Source organism: Rhinolophus sinicus, linkage group LG02 (assembly GCF_036562045.2).
Source record: "Rhinolophus sinicus isolate RSC01 linkage group LG02, ASM3656204v1, whole genome shotgun sequence".
NCBI lineage: Eukaryota > Metazoa > Chordata > Mammalia > Chiroptera > Rhinolophidae > Rhinolophus > Rhinolophus sinicus.
The window spans coordinates 1,337,799-1,350,799 of NC_133752.1; the positions used below are offsets into that span (position 1 = coordinate 1,337,799).

The 13,001-nt window shown below is 40.8% G+C and overlaps 1 protein-coding gene across 2 annotated transcripts in view; it reads left to right on the top strand.

The window, feature by feature from the left end:
- The window catches only part of FAM193A (family with sequence similarity 193 member A), a 113,213-nt gene that overhangs the window by 956 nt on the left and 99,256 nt on the right, over window positions 1-13,001 (top strand). The window lies entirely within an intron of this gene.

Consider the following 13,001-nt stretch of genomic DNA (forward strand, 5'->3'; position numbering starts at 1 on the left):
AAGTTTTTAAGGGTAATTGATGGTCTGAGGGCTCAGGCATATATTTAGTGTTTGAACTTGAGGAATTTGAACGTAATTGTCTTCTGTTTCGTTCATGAAGGCAGCTAGCACACAGTGGATGCTGCCACTTTTATTCCGCTCTTGGTCACAGCACTTCAGAAGACGCAGTTCTAGTGGTGGGTATGGATGCAGTTGGCGCAGTCATTTCCAGTCAGTCAGTTGGCTCCTGCAAGAGAGTGGATCTTTTCAAAAGTTGCTAGAACCGATAAGTTGTTTTGAAGACATTTGCAATTTAAAAAACCTCTCAGGAGTGTTTGTGTGCCAAATTACGAGACACATTGTTTTGTGCAAGACTCCAAATATTGTGTTGGAACGTACGTAGTGAGAGCAGATAAGGAGTCGTTGCATATGGCACGGCTGTGGGATGATGCGCACACGAAGTGCATGAGTGCTTTAGTTTCAGTTTAGCGTTCTCTGCAGCGTAGTAAGTGCCGCTGGTGGAGCTGTGTTTAGATGACATGGTTACATTTGTTTGGATCCTGGGTCATACATAGCCCTGGACTTCACAGTCTCCAGAGGTTGCCCTTCTCGGTTACCCTGAGAGGGAAACAGGTGTCATTCGTGGGCTCATAGATGAGGCTCCAGCATTTGGATCCTTGGGATGTAAATTAAGGGCAGTGTTTGCTGGGGAGGGGAGGAGGTCTGCCTGTGTAAATCGTCAACAAAACTGTGGGTAACATTTGCTCTACCTGGATGTAAGATATACCCATTTCTGTTGATCCAATAAAACAAGCTGGTGGTACAATAAAAATCCTTACACTAGTCTTTGTGCTGTTGTTTCAGGTTTTAGTAATTCCCCTTTACTTTGCAACATTTAACTTAAGTAGTAGGTTTACCAGAGAAGCTTATGCTTCCTGGGTTGCCTGCTGTCCATTCCTTCTAGGGTCACCAGGGCAGAAGATACCTTAAAAGAGGTGTAAGAGTAAAGGACTGTTGATTTTCAGGAGGGGTCTTGCCCCAGTGCCCTGTGTGCCGGGCACAGTACTGAGTGTTAGACCAGGACCATCTTCCTCAAGGCGGCTCCTCAGGAAAGAGGGCCTTTGTGCATGTAGGTGGCTTCTATAAAGAAACGAGGGCTATGGCATAAGTAGGAAACCATAACGGAGCTCACAGTCTTTGGCCCACAACAGAACTCTGGTACACGAAGCTTGAGGGCACAGACTTGGTGGGCTCTGTGCCCTCAAGCAGGGGATCAACATTGTGCTGCCTCAGTTTTCTAGGTGATACGGCGCCCAGACCTTTGGGCACTTGTAAGAGTTAAACAAGTGATGGGAGGGCATGTGCTGCGACTGTGCCAAGCGGCCCCAGGGCAGGTGTGCAGCAGTCCTTCCTTCTCAGAAGCTGTGCTGGAGTTGATGAGGGTGCGGTGGAAGCTTTCCCACCTGTGCAGTGGGGAACCTGGGATCTCAGGACGGTGGGTGTGGGGCTGGGACAAGGCCTGCCCTCAGCCTTGTGTGACGGTCAGCTTGAATGTGACAAGAGAGGGCTGGCCCTAAAGTGGAAAGTTGGTAGGTGAGGGGTATCATGAATATATCTTACTAGTTTGAATTTCTATTTCACAGTGTAATTTTCATAATGTTCATGCTGTGCTAAGTGAAGAAAGAAGCTGACAGAATAGAAAGGTGTTTATGGACCCATTTTTGTAAAATATCTGTCTGTGTGCCTGTTTGCATAGGAAAGTCTGATAAGGTATGCTTCTAAATGTTTTTTGGTGGAAATTCTGATGGCTTTCTGTTTTCCTTTATGCACATCCTTCAAGCTTTAAGACTTCTACAATGAACGTTACTTAAGGAGCAAAAAGGTGAATGGTATTTTTACAACCTAATATTACCAACCTTTTTTCTTTTTCAAATAAAACTAATATTGGCTTTTCCCACCCTATAACAGTTAAACACTTAGGTATTATATACAAAGTGAAAATGTTTACACTATCAGAATTCTGTTTTCTGAATAGGTGTGTAAAATTAAGTCGTACTCATATTATTTACAAAAACCAGAATTTCTCTATTATGGAAATTGACTCATGTCACTAGCTGTTGGGATATCAAATTACATATAATTTACACTCATGGAGGGCTCAGGTAGGAATTTAGGGCTATTTTTGTGATGCTGTCAGATTTATAACAGGAAGTCATTTGGGGTAGGGGTCGAACTACATTTTCAAATAGCGATATTAAAGTTTTAAAGTCAGAGAAAACTTGTAGTATAGGGAGCATTTGTAATAATGTAAATCCTTTTTCATTGTTGGAAAGGCAGCAAGAAGAAGATGATGTTACTAATGGTCAAAGGCTGTCAACTGGAGTCTGTGGTTAGATGGTGTGGTTGTGGGTCTTGGGGTACAGTGAGGTGCACAGAGAGGCCCGCCCTGTGTTGTAGACATCGCTGCCATGCTGAAATGAGGTTCAGTCATAACTCTCTCTTTAGTTCACATTTGCCTTAGATCTGAGGAGTAGTAGGTCAAATAAAGATCTAGAACCTTCTGTGCAGATGCAGAGAGCACCTCTGTGACTCTATTTTACGTATATGTACCCTGTGTAACCAATGTATCGAGATGTAGGTAAAGAATATTCCCAGTGCTCTAGGGTGCTCCCTCATTCCCCTTCGCAGTCGTCCCCACCACTATTCTCTTGTGTTGCCTGTTTTTCAATTTCATATGGAAGCGCTCTGTGCCCGTGCCTGCCGCTCGGCTTGACCTCATGTCTGAGATGCGTCAGTCGGTATTGATGAAGCAGTTCATGGTTCTTTCTCACACACGGCGGTTTTCTGTTGTGTCAGTGTCCCATGGCGGATCCATTCTAATACTGATGGATGTTTAGTTTGTTTCACCTCCTGGCGGTTACTAATCAAGCTGATACGCGCCAATCTGGACAGTTGCTAAGTATGCGCTGGGATTGACTAGTAGAGACTGCCATCGGTTTCTCTAAGGGGCTTTATCGTCTGCTAACTTAAAAACTTCACATGTAGGAACACTGATAATTTACGATGCACAGTTCTTTGGATTTTAACATACAGATTCACGTATCCACTGCCACAGTCGGGATACAGAGCAGTTTCATTACCCACAAACGCTCCTTCAGGCTTCCTTGTGCAGTTATACTCTCCCCACCCCGAAACTCTTGCCAGCGGGTACTTGGATACTATGACTTGGCTTCTGGAGAAGTCATAGAAATGGAATCATACAGTGTGTAACTTTCTGAGGCTGCTTTATTTCACTCGGCATAGTCACTGTGAGATGCATTTATTGCGTGTATCAGTAGTTTGTTCCTTTTTACTTCTGAGTAATGTTCCAGTATATGAATCTACCTCAGTTTATCCATTCTCCCATTGATGGGCATTGGGATTCTTTCCAGGGTTGGGTGATAATAAATAGAGTGGCTATAAACATTTGTGCACAGGTTTTTGTGTGAAAGTAAATTTTCATTTCTTTATGGTAAATACCAAGGAGCGGGTGCTGGGTTATATGGTGACAACAAACTGCAGAAATATTTTCCAGAGTGGCTGTACCATTTTGACTTCCACCAGCAATACATGAATGAGAGTTCCAGTTGCTCTGCATCCTTTCTAGCACTTGATATTGTCAGTTTTTACTGGAACTGTTTAATAAATAGGTGTGTAGTGGCATTGTGGTTTTAATTTGCATTTCCCTACTGACTGCTGATGTTGAACACTTTTCATGTGTTTCTTTGACATTCTCACATTCTCTTGGGTGAGGATTTATTCCAGACTGCCTATTTTTAATTGGGTTATTTTCTTACTTTTGAGTTTACAGAGTTCTTTATCTTCCAGTTTATAACTGTGTTTGAAAAAAAAATAATTTTTTTTGATGAAGTTCAACTTAGCATTTTGTTTTTCTTTTATGGATCATACTTTTTGATGTCTAAGAAGTCTGTTTTCTAAAATCTCAGGTGATAAAGATTTTTTCCCCCTATGTTTTCTTCTAAAATTGTTATAGTTTTACGTTCAGATCTATTATTCATTTTGAATTAGTTTTTTTGTGTGTAAGGTTATCAGATTCAGGTGGGGAGTCTTTTATTTTCTTAATATATGCATGTCAGGTTGTTACAAACGCATTTGTTGAAAGGATATTCTTTCTTCGTTGGATTGACTCTTCACTTTTGTCAAAAGTCAAATAGCGTTATTTATGTGAGTTATTTCTGGACTCTCTATGCTGTTCCACCGATCTATGGGGTTGTCCCATTGCCTATACCACACTGTCTTAATTACTGTAAGTAAGTCTTAAAATTGGGCAAGGTGATTTTTCCAACATAAAAAATATTATTTTGGGTATTTAGTTGTTTTGCCTTTCCATACCTTGTAGAATCAGCTTGCCTGTATCCACAAATAATTCTTCTGGGATTTAATTGGAATAGCCTTAAACCTATAGATCAATTTAGTGGAGAATTGACATATTTACTATGTCAACTCTTCCAGTCCATGAACATGGTATGTGTCTAATTATTTGCTCATCTTCCTTTTTTTTTTCTTAAGTTAATTGAGATATATTTGGCATATAACATGTCTTTGATTTCTTTCATTAGTTTTGTAGTTTTCAGCATGCAGATCCTGTCCATATTTTATTAGGTTTACACATAAGTATTTCATTTTCTTTTTCACTTTTTGTAACTGGTGTTTTTTAAATTTCGGTTTCTATTTTTTTTTTTGCTAGTATGTAGAAATAGTATAATTAACTTTCGAGTGTTCACCGTCTATCCTTTGATCTTGCTATAATCTTATATTCTGGGAGTTTTTTTGTGGATTCATTGGAATTTTCTGCATAGACAATCATGTTGCCTTTGAATAGTGATTTTATTTTTCTTGTTTTCCATTTTGTATGCCTTGTATTTCTCCTTTCTTTACTGCACTGTCTAGGGCTACAGTACCGTTTCCTTCTTCCTGATTTTAGGAGGAAAGCATTCAGTCTTTCACCATGAAGTATGATGTATGCCGTACATTTTTTGTAGATGTTCATTATCAGGTTAAGGATGTTTCTTTCTATTTCTAGTTTGCTGAGAGTTTTATTAATGGATGTTGAATTTTGTCAAATGATTTTTTTTTTTTAACATTTTTACTTATTTAAGTGTATTTTTCCAGGACCCATCAGTTCCAAGTAGTTGTTTCAATCTAGTTGTGGAGGGCGCAGCTCACAGTGGCCCATATGGGGATCGAACTGGCAGCCTTATTGTTAAGAGCAATGAGCTCTAACCAACTGAGCTAACCAGCTGCCCCCTCAAATGCTTTTTTTGAATCAATTGATATGATCGTGTCGTTTTCTTCTTAAGACTGTTAATGTGGTAGATCACATTACTGATTTTTGGATATTGAACCAGCTTTGCATTCCTGGAATAAACCCTGCTTGGTCATGGTATGTTCCTTTTTCTTCAATTGCTGTATTCACTTTACTAATATTTTGTCAAACGTTGTGTCTATTTTCATGAGATATATGTCAGTAGTTTTTTTATATTGTACTTGCCTGGTTTTGGTATCAGTATAATGCTGGCTTCATAAAGTAAGTTAGGAATTACTCCTTTCTCTTTTTAGTAGTTTGTGCTTTTCAAAGAATCGGTCCATTTCAACTAAGTTGTTGAATTTATGTGTGTAGACTTGTCTGTAATATTCCTTTATTATCTTTTTAATCTCTGGGAGTAGTCTGCTGTGATGTCCCTTCTTTCATTCCTGATATTGGTAATTTGTCTTACCTCTTTTTTTTATGCCAGTCTTTTTAGAGTTTTCTCAAGCTTTTAATCTTTTTAAACAACCAGATGTTGTTTTACTGATTTTTTTCCTCCTATTTTTTTGTTTTTTATTTCATTGACTTTTTTTTTTAACGTGTGTGTTATTGCTTGCTTTGGATTGATTTTTCGTTTTCTAATTCCTTTAAGTTAGAAGCTTAGATTATTCATTAGAAATCATATATCTTTTCTAGTATACATATTTAGTACTATAAAATTCCCTTTAAGCCATATTTTAGCGGCATCCCACAAATTTTGGTATGTTGTACTTTCATTCAATTTAAAATATTTTCCAGTTTTCCTTGAATCTTTTCTTTGACTCGTGAGTTATTTAGAAGTATGTTGTTTAATTTTCCTGTTATCATTCTGTTACTGAATTCTAGTCTAATTCCAGTGTGGTCAGAGAACATGCTTTGTTTTTATTTCTTTAAAAAAAGTTAAGGTTTTATGCACTGTTTTGGTGAGTATTACTTAAGCACTTAAAACATGATTGAGTGGAGTGTTATCTGAATGGCAGATCCAGCTCTGTGATGATTTTTTTCAATCCTTCTATATATTCTTGCTGGTTTTTTGTGGACTAGTTGTGTCAACTGCTGAGGGAGGAGTGTGGAAGTCTCTGACCAAAAGTGTGGATTTCTTCTTTTCTCTTTGCAGTTTGTTTAGTTTTTGCTTCATGTGTCTTGAAATTCTGTTGTTTGGTACATACGTATCTAAGATTATTATGTCTTCTTTGTAAATTGACCCTTTCTATCAATTTATGTTCCTCTTATCCCTGGTAGTTTTCTTGGCTCTGATGTGTGCTTCATCTTATATTCACAGCCATTCCAGTTTCCTCTTAATTAGTACTTGAATGACATATCTTTTATATCCTTTTAATTACCTATATAATTTGATTTGAAGTGGGTTTCTTATAGACAGCTGCTTAATTTTCATTAATCATTTCTATTCATATTTTCACCTTTAATTGTAATGTATATGTGAAATAATACTAACTTGAGGCCTTTTTTCCTGGCTCAATTACTAATTGGTACTAGCAAGAGATGCGTCTTTGCATTGTTTAGCTCTCCTTATGGTATTTTTTTGACTTAATAGGTTTCTGAACTCATTTGCTTGAATACACTAGCGTGGAGACACAAACTATCTTTATTTTAGACAGAGTTTAACCAGTATGAATTGAAATTGAAAATCTTGTAGCTCATGAGCCAACAAAACATATATATATTTATTTATTTATTTTACTGTAGAAGTCAATTTTAGTTTATAAACTCTCTTAGAGTAATTCCAGTAATGTTTGTGGCATTGCATTATCATGTTTCCTGTGGAAATTAATTTTTTCACATATGTTTGTAGAACGCAGAGAACATTTTTCTTTTGAGCATTTTGAGTACAATATTAATTATATACAGAAACTGCATGAGAAGTTGGGGAATTTAACTTTTATGGCCCAGGATTTTTTTTGAATAAACTTTTTATTTTGGAATAATTTTAGACTTACAGAAAAGTTGCCAAGTTAATATGGAGAGTTCCCATGTTCCCTTTAGCCAACTTTCTCTAATGTTCATATCTTATATAACTTTGGTATATTTGTCAAAACTTAAGAAATTAAAATTAGTTCAATAATATTAACCTACAGACTTAATTTGGATTTCACTAAATTTTCCACTGATATCCTATTTCTGTGCCAGTATCTAATCTAGGACACCACATTTCATTTTGTGGCCCAGAATTTTAATTTTAGGTTTTGTTAGCTGCCTCATCTATGAAATGGGAAGATTAATTTTTATTTCCTCAAGGAAGTTCTACAGAAGCTAATTAATGTTCATGTTTGAAGTGTGGTAGTAATTTTATATTTATGCTAAAGTTCAGTGGAATTTGTAATTAATAGGTTGCTACAATCTAATTCTTTTCTCTAGAAGCTCTTGGCAGTTATCCCTTTGTGGTGAGAGTAGCTCAGGGTAACGTTCTCTACAAGTCCTGCTGAGAGCCTAGCCCCTCTTTAGAGGCTCCTGAGGGGTGACCTGTCAGTGCAGGGGCAACCCTAGTTATGGTCAGGAAAGCTTGGAGAAGGGAGTTAGCAGCCCCTTGCCAAAGCTGTCTGGTGCCTTGGATAAAGAAAGTCCATAAATGAATTCTTGACCATGCTTACAATATTGTTGTTTTCTGTTTTTAAAAGCATAAAAACCAGCATCATTTATTAACTGGCATAATTGTAGCTACTGTCAATATTCTTCCTTTGAAAGAATAATAGGTCAGTTATATCTCAATTTAAAAAAATAGGAAGGTTGGATCTGTCAACCAGTCATTACAATTAAATGCCTCTCCACAAACTGTGAGTTGAACTGTCCTTTGTTTGTGCATTTACAGATGTCTACACAGTCAGCAGGTCCTCAACACCATTTCGTTCAACATCGTTAAGGTACAATGTTGATTAAAAAAATGGATCCGCAGTCTGGGCCACTGTCTCTGTGGAGTGTGCACCTTCTCCCCTCATCTTCTCTGGTCCTCCGGTTTCCTCCCACGTCCCAAAGATGTGCTCGTGAGGTGAATGGTGTGTCTACATTGTCCCAGTGTGAGCGAGTGGGTGTGGGTGCACCCTGTGATGGCAGGGCCTCCTGTCCAGGGGCGGGACCCCCCCTTGTGCCCTGAGCTGCCGGGACAGACTCTGGCCACCTGTGACCCTGAATTGGAATAAGCGATTGGAAAATAACAACCTTACTTGTTTTTATTAATTGTTCTTAAATGTATGTGGAGCTCACATTTACTTCAGTGTTTAATATTAGAAATGTTTTGGGTGTTTCTTTGGAAGTTTGGTGATGTGTTTGTGACCAGAAATATGCCGTAGGAACTTAGCTCTGGTTTATACAAATTAGCCGAGGGTAAAACTGGTTTCCTTATACGTCGTTTGGCTTCAAGTGCAGTTTCCAAGAACCTACCGACGACGTTAAGTGAGGACTTCCGGTAGCCCAGCTGGAGTGCTGGGATTGGCTCGTGCACGTGTGGAACTGGGCTGGACCATAGCAGAACACATTCACATATTTACTGCCGAGACAGTATTTGCTGGCCCAGGAAACTGAGGCCCAAAGAGTGGAGTTTGAAAAATTCCTTTAGTTGTCCTAGGCAGTGTCCCTCCGCTCTTGCCCCTTTAAATCCTGGTGCCATTTATCGCTGTGGTGTTGCGGGCTAAGGAAACCCTCCTGGTCCCTTCGTTCCTGCTGTCCCCCATCTATACATTGTTCTTTCTCTGACCAGTCTGCGCTCACACTGTGCTGCTGCCTGGCGCTGCCGGCCTTCCCTTGACTCCGATGACACCCACACTCGCTCTTCCTCCCACGCCTTGCCGGCCAGACTGGCTGCGTGGAGAGGACAGCATCCTTCTTGCTCGTAGCTTCCTCCCGCCTTGCTGCTCCGCTGCTGTGGCCACCTGTGTCCGGCACGCTAGCGGCCATGTTGCCCGGCTGTGGTGCAGCCGGCACGCGGGGTGAGCCACGTCCTCCCTCGGTGGCCCCGCCGGCCCTTGTTGGTACTCACCGGCCCGCGCGGTGTTTCCCTCCCTCTCTGCCCGTTAACTGCAGTTGTCGGTAAGAGAGGGTTGTGTGCAGTCCCTGTGGGAAGTGTGCCTTCACTACCCTGGGCCAGGCTGTTGCCTCCCTTCTGGGTTCCTTGGTGCCTGTCCTCAGCTTGGCCACAGCACTTGGACTGAATTGTAACCCCTGGCTTATTGGGACGTTTTCTTCTAAACCATGCTGTGTGGTTCACACGGCACTTAGTATGTGCTCAGAAAACGTTGCTCTGGGATCCAGGACACTTGCTGTGAGCTCCTGCTGTTCCTCCCTCTTCCCCTTTTCTCTGAAATCCGTTGTCTACTTTGTCTTATGATTGGGAAGAAAGCATTTGTCCTTTTTTCAAAGTTAATCCTGTATTTCAGGGGTTCTTAACTGATAGATTTTAGTGAGTCAGTTAACCCATGGAAACTCACTGCAAAATTTATGTGTGAATACGTTATCTCGAGATCTCTTCCAAACCTCTCTGTCTTTTCTCTCCTGGGTCTTGAATCTTTCCTTGTCTATCGGGTTATTTTCCTTAGCATTCAGATTTTGAGTTTCCCGTCCTCCCTTCCCTCTCAGGCCTCCTCTTGGCCTTACTTAACCAGTTAAATTCCCTTTCCACCTGACTTTTTCCTTTTTGTTGTCACTGAGTGACTTGAAATTCTGGTTAATGATACTGGTTAATAATACTAATTAATGATACTAGCTAATGGTACTGGTTAATGATACTAGTTAATGATACTGGTTAATGATACTAGTTAATGATCTAGTTAATGATACTGGTTAATACCGGTTGCTTCTGCTTCCTTTACCCTCGATTCCCGTTTTACTCCCTTATCCGGCTCTTTCATCTTCCACTTGAATCGGCCTCCCGGAGGCCATTTGGTGATCATACCGTACCAGGTCCTGGAGTTGTTTTCAGTCCTGACACCCTTTGAGCTTGTTGCATATGCGCGTACACACGTTCCTGGAAGTCTCTTTTGCCTTCCTTTCTATGGCACTGTCCTGGTCTCCTCCTGACCGTGGCTTTGCTTACCCTCCTAGCTTGGTGAGCTTGTTACTCCTACACTTAAATACTTAAACCTTGATGCCAGAGGTTCTAGTTCTTCCTCTCAAGCTCAGACTTAACGCTTGGTTGTCTTAGCATGTATTGGTAGAAATTTCTAATGATAGTTAGAAACCGAAGTGGTTGATCAGTAAGTCTCTAAAATGGGGGTTGAGGCCTTGTTTTCCCTCATCTGTGACAAGGTAACTCAACTTGCCCATGTTTAGACCAAACTCTTCTTTCCATATTATAAAGTCGTGCTTGGGTGTTACTGGTTTGTTCGCTAGCTCATTTATCAAAAGAAGCTTTTGTTTAAAGTTCTCAGGCCAGCTGTATGTGGTTGTGCACTGAGCAGTTTCCTCGTCTGTCAGATTTTCCTAGATGATTTTCCTAGATGGCTTTGAAGGGTTTTCCCACGTTTGATTCTGTGATTGTCACTTCTTTGGTCACACACTTTCTGAGGCTACCCGTCACCTACTGCAGTGGTCTCTAAAGTGTGTGCTTTAGAGGCACATTGGGAATAGATGGACCCTCGCTGGTGCTGCAGGAAGAACATGTTAGGCCTTATTTTTTCAAATAAGACATTACACTTTACAAATGTTTAGTATATGGGTCGAGACTAGCACTGTTACTTGATCTGCATTCCAGAGTCATAGGGGTTGTGATTCCTGAGTCAAGAAAAGTTTGCTTTCAGTGTGTTGAAGCTTATGGCAGTTAAAGAACACTCATTAAGTTCATTCATGAATTCTGCCTAATTTTAATTAAACGGGTCCTCACAAAATAGGTAGTCTTCAGAGAAACCCTAGATTGAAGATAACGCAATAATGAAAGCATATGAAACAAGGAAATTGATGGCAGGGCCACCATGCTGCTTTCTGCATGAGCTCTTTATTAGCTACGTCTTGAAGTTAAAATGATCTAGGCAGAACTGAGACTCAACACTCAAAGATTACTTGAAATGTGGAGTTATGCCTACTTATATTAATGACGAACCATGTCTAAAGTAGTTACCTGGCCTTGAGATATTAGGGAAGGAAAGTATTTAGCCTTTATGGGCAGCAAAATATTTGCAACTGGGCATCCAGAAGAGAAACACGCCTGTACATTTTGCAGCATTTTAAAGTCACGCATTCCTCAATCTAATACTTTATAAAATTTCATTAAGTTTAAGGATGAACTCCAGCAGAGGTTTCTAACTTACATTTGTATAAGGTTCAGTTGCAGGAGCAACTCGAGCTAATTTGCACAGACAGGCCTTTAATAGGGAAAAGTAGGAGCATAAATATTTGGAAAAGGCTGGTGGAACAGGTCCTCTAGGCTGGGTTTCCAGAACAAGAGTACAGTACTCAGCTGTGGAGCTGGTCAGGCCAGCCTGCCACACTTACCTTCCTAAACCTGAAAGACGGAGTAGCCACAGGCGGTTGGAAAGGCCGGCTCTGGGGGTGGGGGGTGGGAGAAGGCGAAAGACTGAAAAAACTCAAGGGAAACAAGATGGCAACAAAATAAATACTCTGCAGCAAACACTTTTGGAGTATTCATGGAAATATTGCCGAAGATTAGGAAATAAGTAAATCCTGAGAATAATCATGTTGTGTGTGGAGTTTGCTCTGGGACGATGGAAACACAGGTGTTTCTAAAGAGGCTTCATTCAGCTTTTGCTTTTTGCTAGATTCATATTGAATACTTTGTGTGTGTGCGCTACTGAATATTTCAGAGCATATATTCTGAAATGATTTTTCTCCTCTTCTGCTGCCTCCCCCCCACCCACTCCGGTTCAAGCCGTTGTTTCTCAGTCTAGTTGTGTAGGACACAGCTCCCTGGCCCACGCTGGTGTTATGAGCCTTGCACTCCCCCCGGCTGAGGCAGTCGGTCACCAGTCGTGGGTCAGCCACTCACAGCAGCTCATGGCAGCTCACAGCAGCTGCCGGCCGCTCACACTGGCCACTGGCCGTTCCTGGCAGCACACGGTAGCCCACGGCAGCTCAGCAGCCCCGTGGCAGCCCAGCTCCAGGGAGAGCCGTTGTTCACAGTCTTAGCTATAGAGGGTGCAGCTCTCTGGCCCATGTGGGAATCGAACCAGAGACCTAGGTGTTAGGAGCATGGCGCTCCAACCACCTGAGCCACTGAGCTGGCCCATGACTTTTTTTAATAAACAGAGTTCAGAGTATTGTGGAAAAACTAGGTAGAACCAGTGATGGAGCAGCCATTAAAAAAAAAAAAAGATTTCTTGGGTAGCATAGGGTTGCAGGAAGAACACATGTGAAACTTCCCCCGTGATGCAGAAGCCTCCTCACAGTGAGGAATAGAAGCCAGAGCGTGTAAAGGATCAGCTTGAGACCTTTATCAAGTGACACATCTTTACAGTGTTTTGTAAGGAGATGGGGAGTAACTATGAAAATACTTTGCAAGACACAGAGGTTTGCTGGTTATCTTGTGGCAAAATTAAAAGGGAGTTCCTCTTCTGAAAGTGAATTGTTTTTCTTTTACATAAAGACAGGTGGTCTAAATTAGCTGACCTTTTCTGTAATAACTGGCTGTCAGTAGAAAGCTACCTAGCAAATGTAGTATTTTTGAGAAAATAAATACTTAATCTGCCCCCTCAAGGTAAAGGGGGCAGCTTTT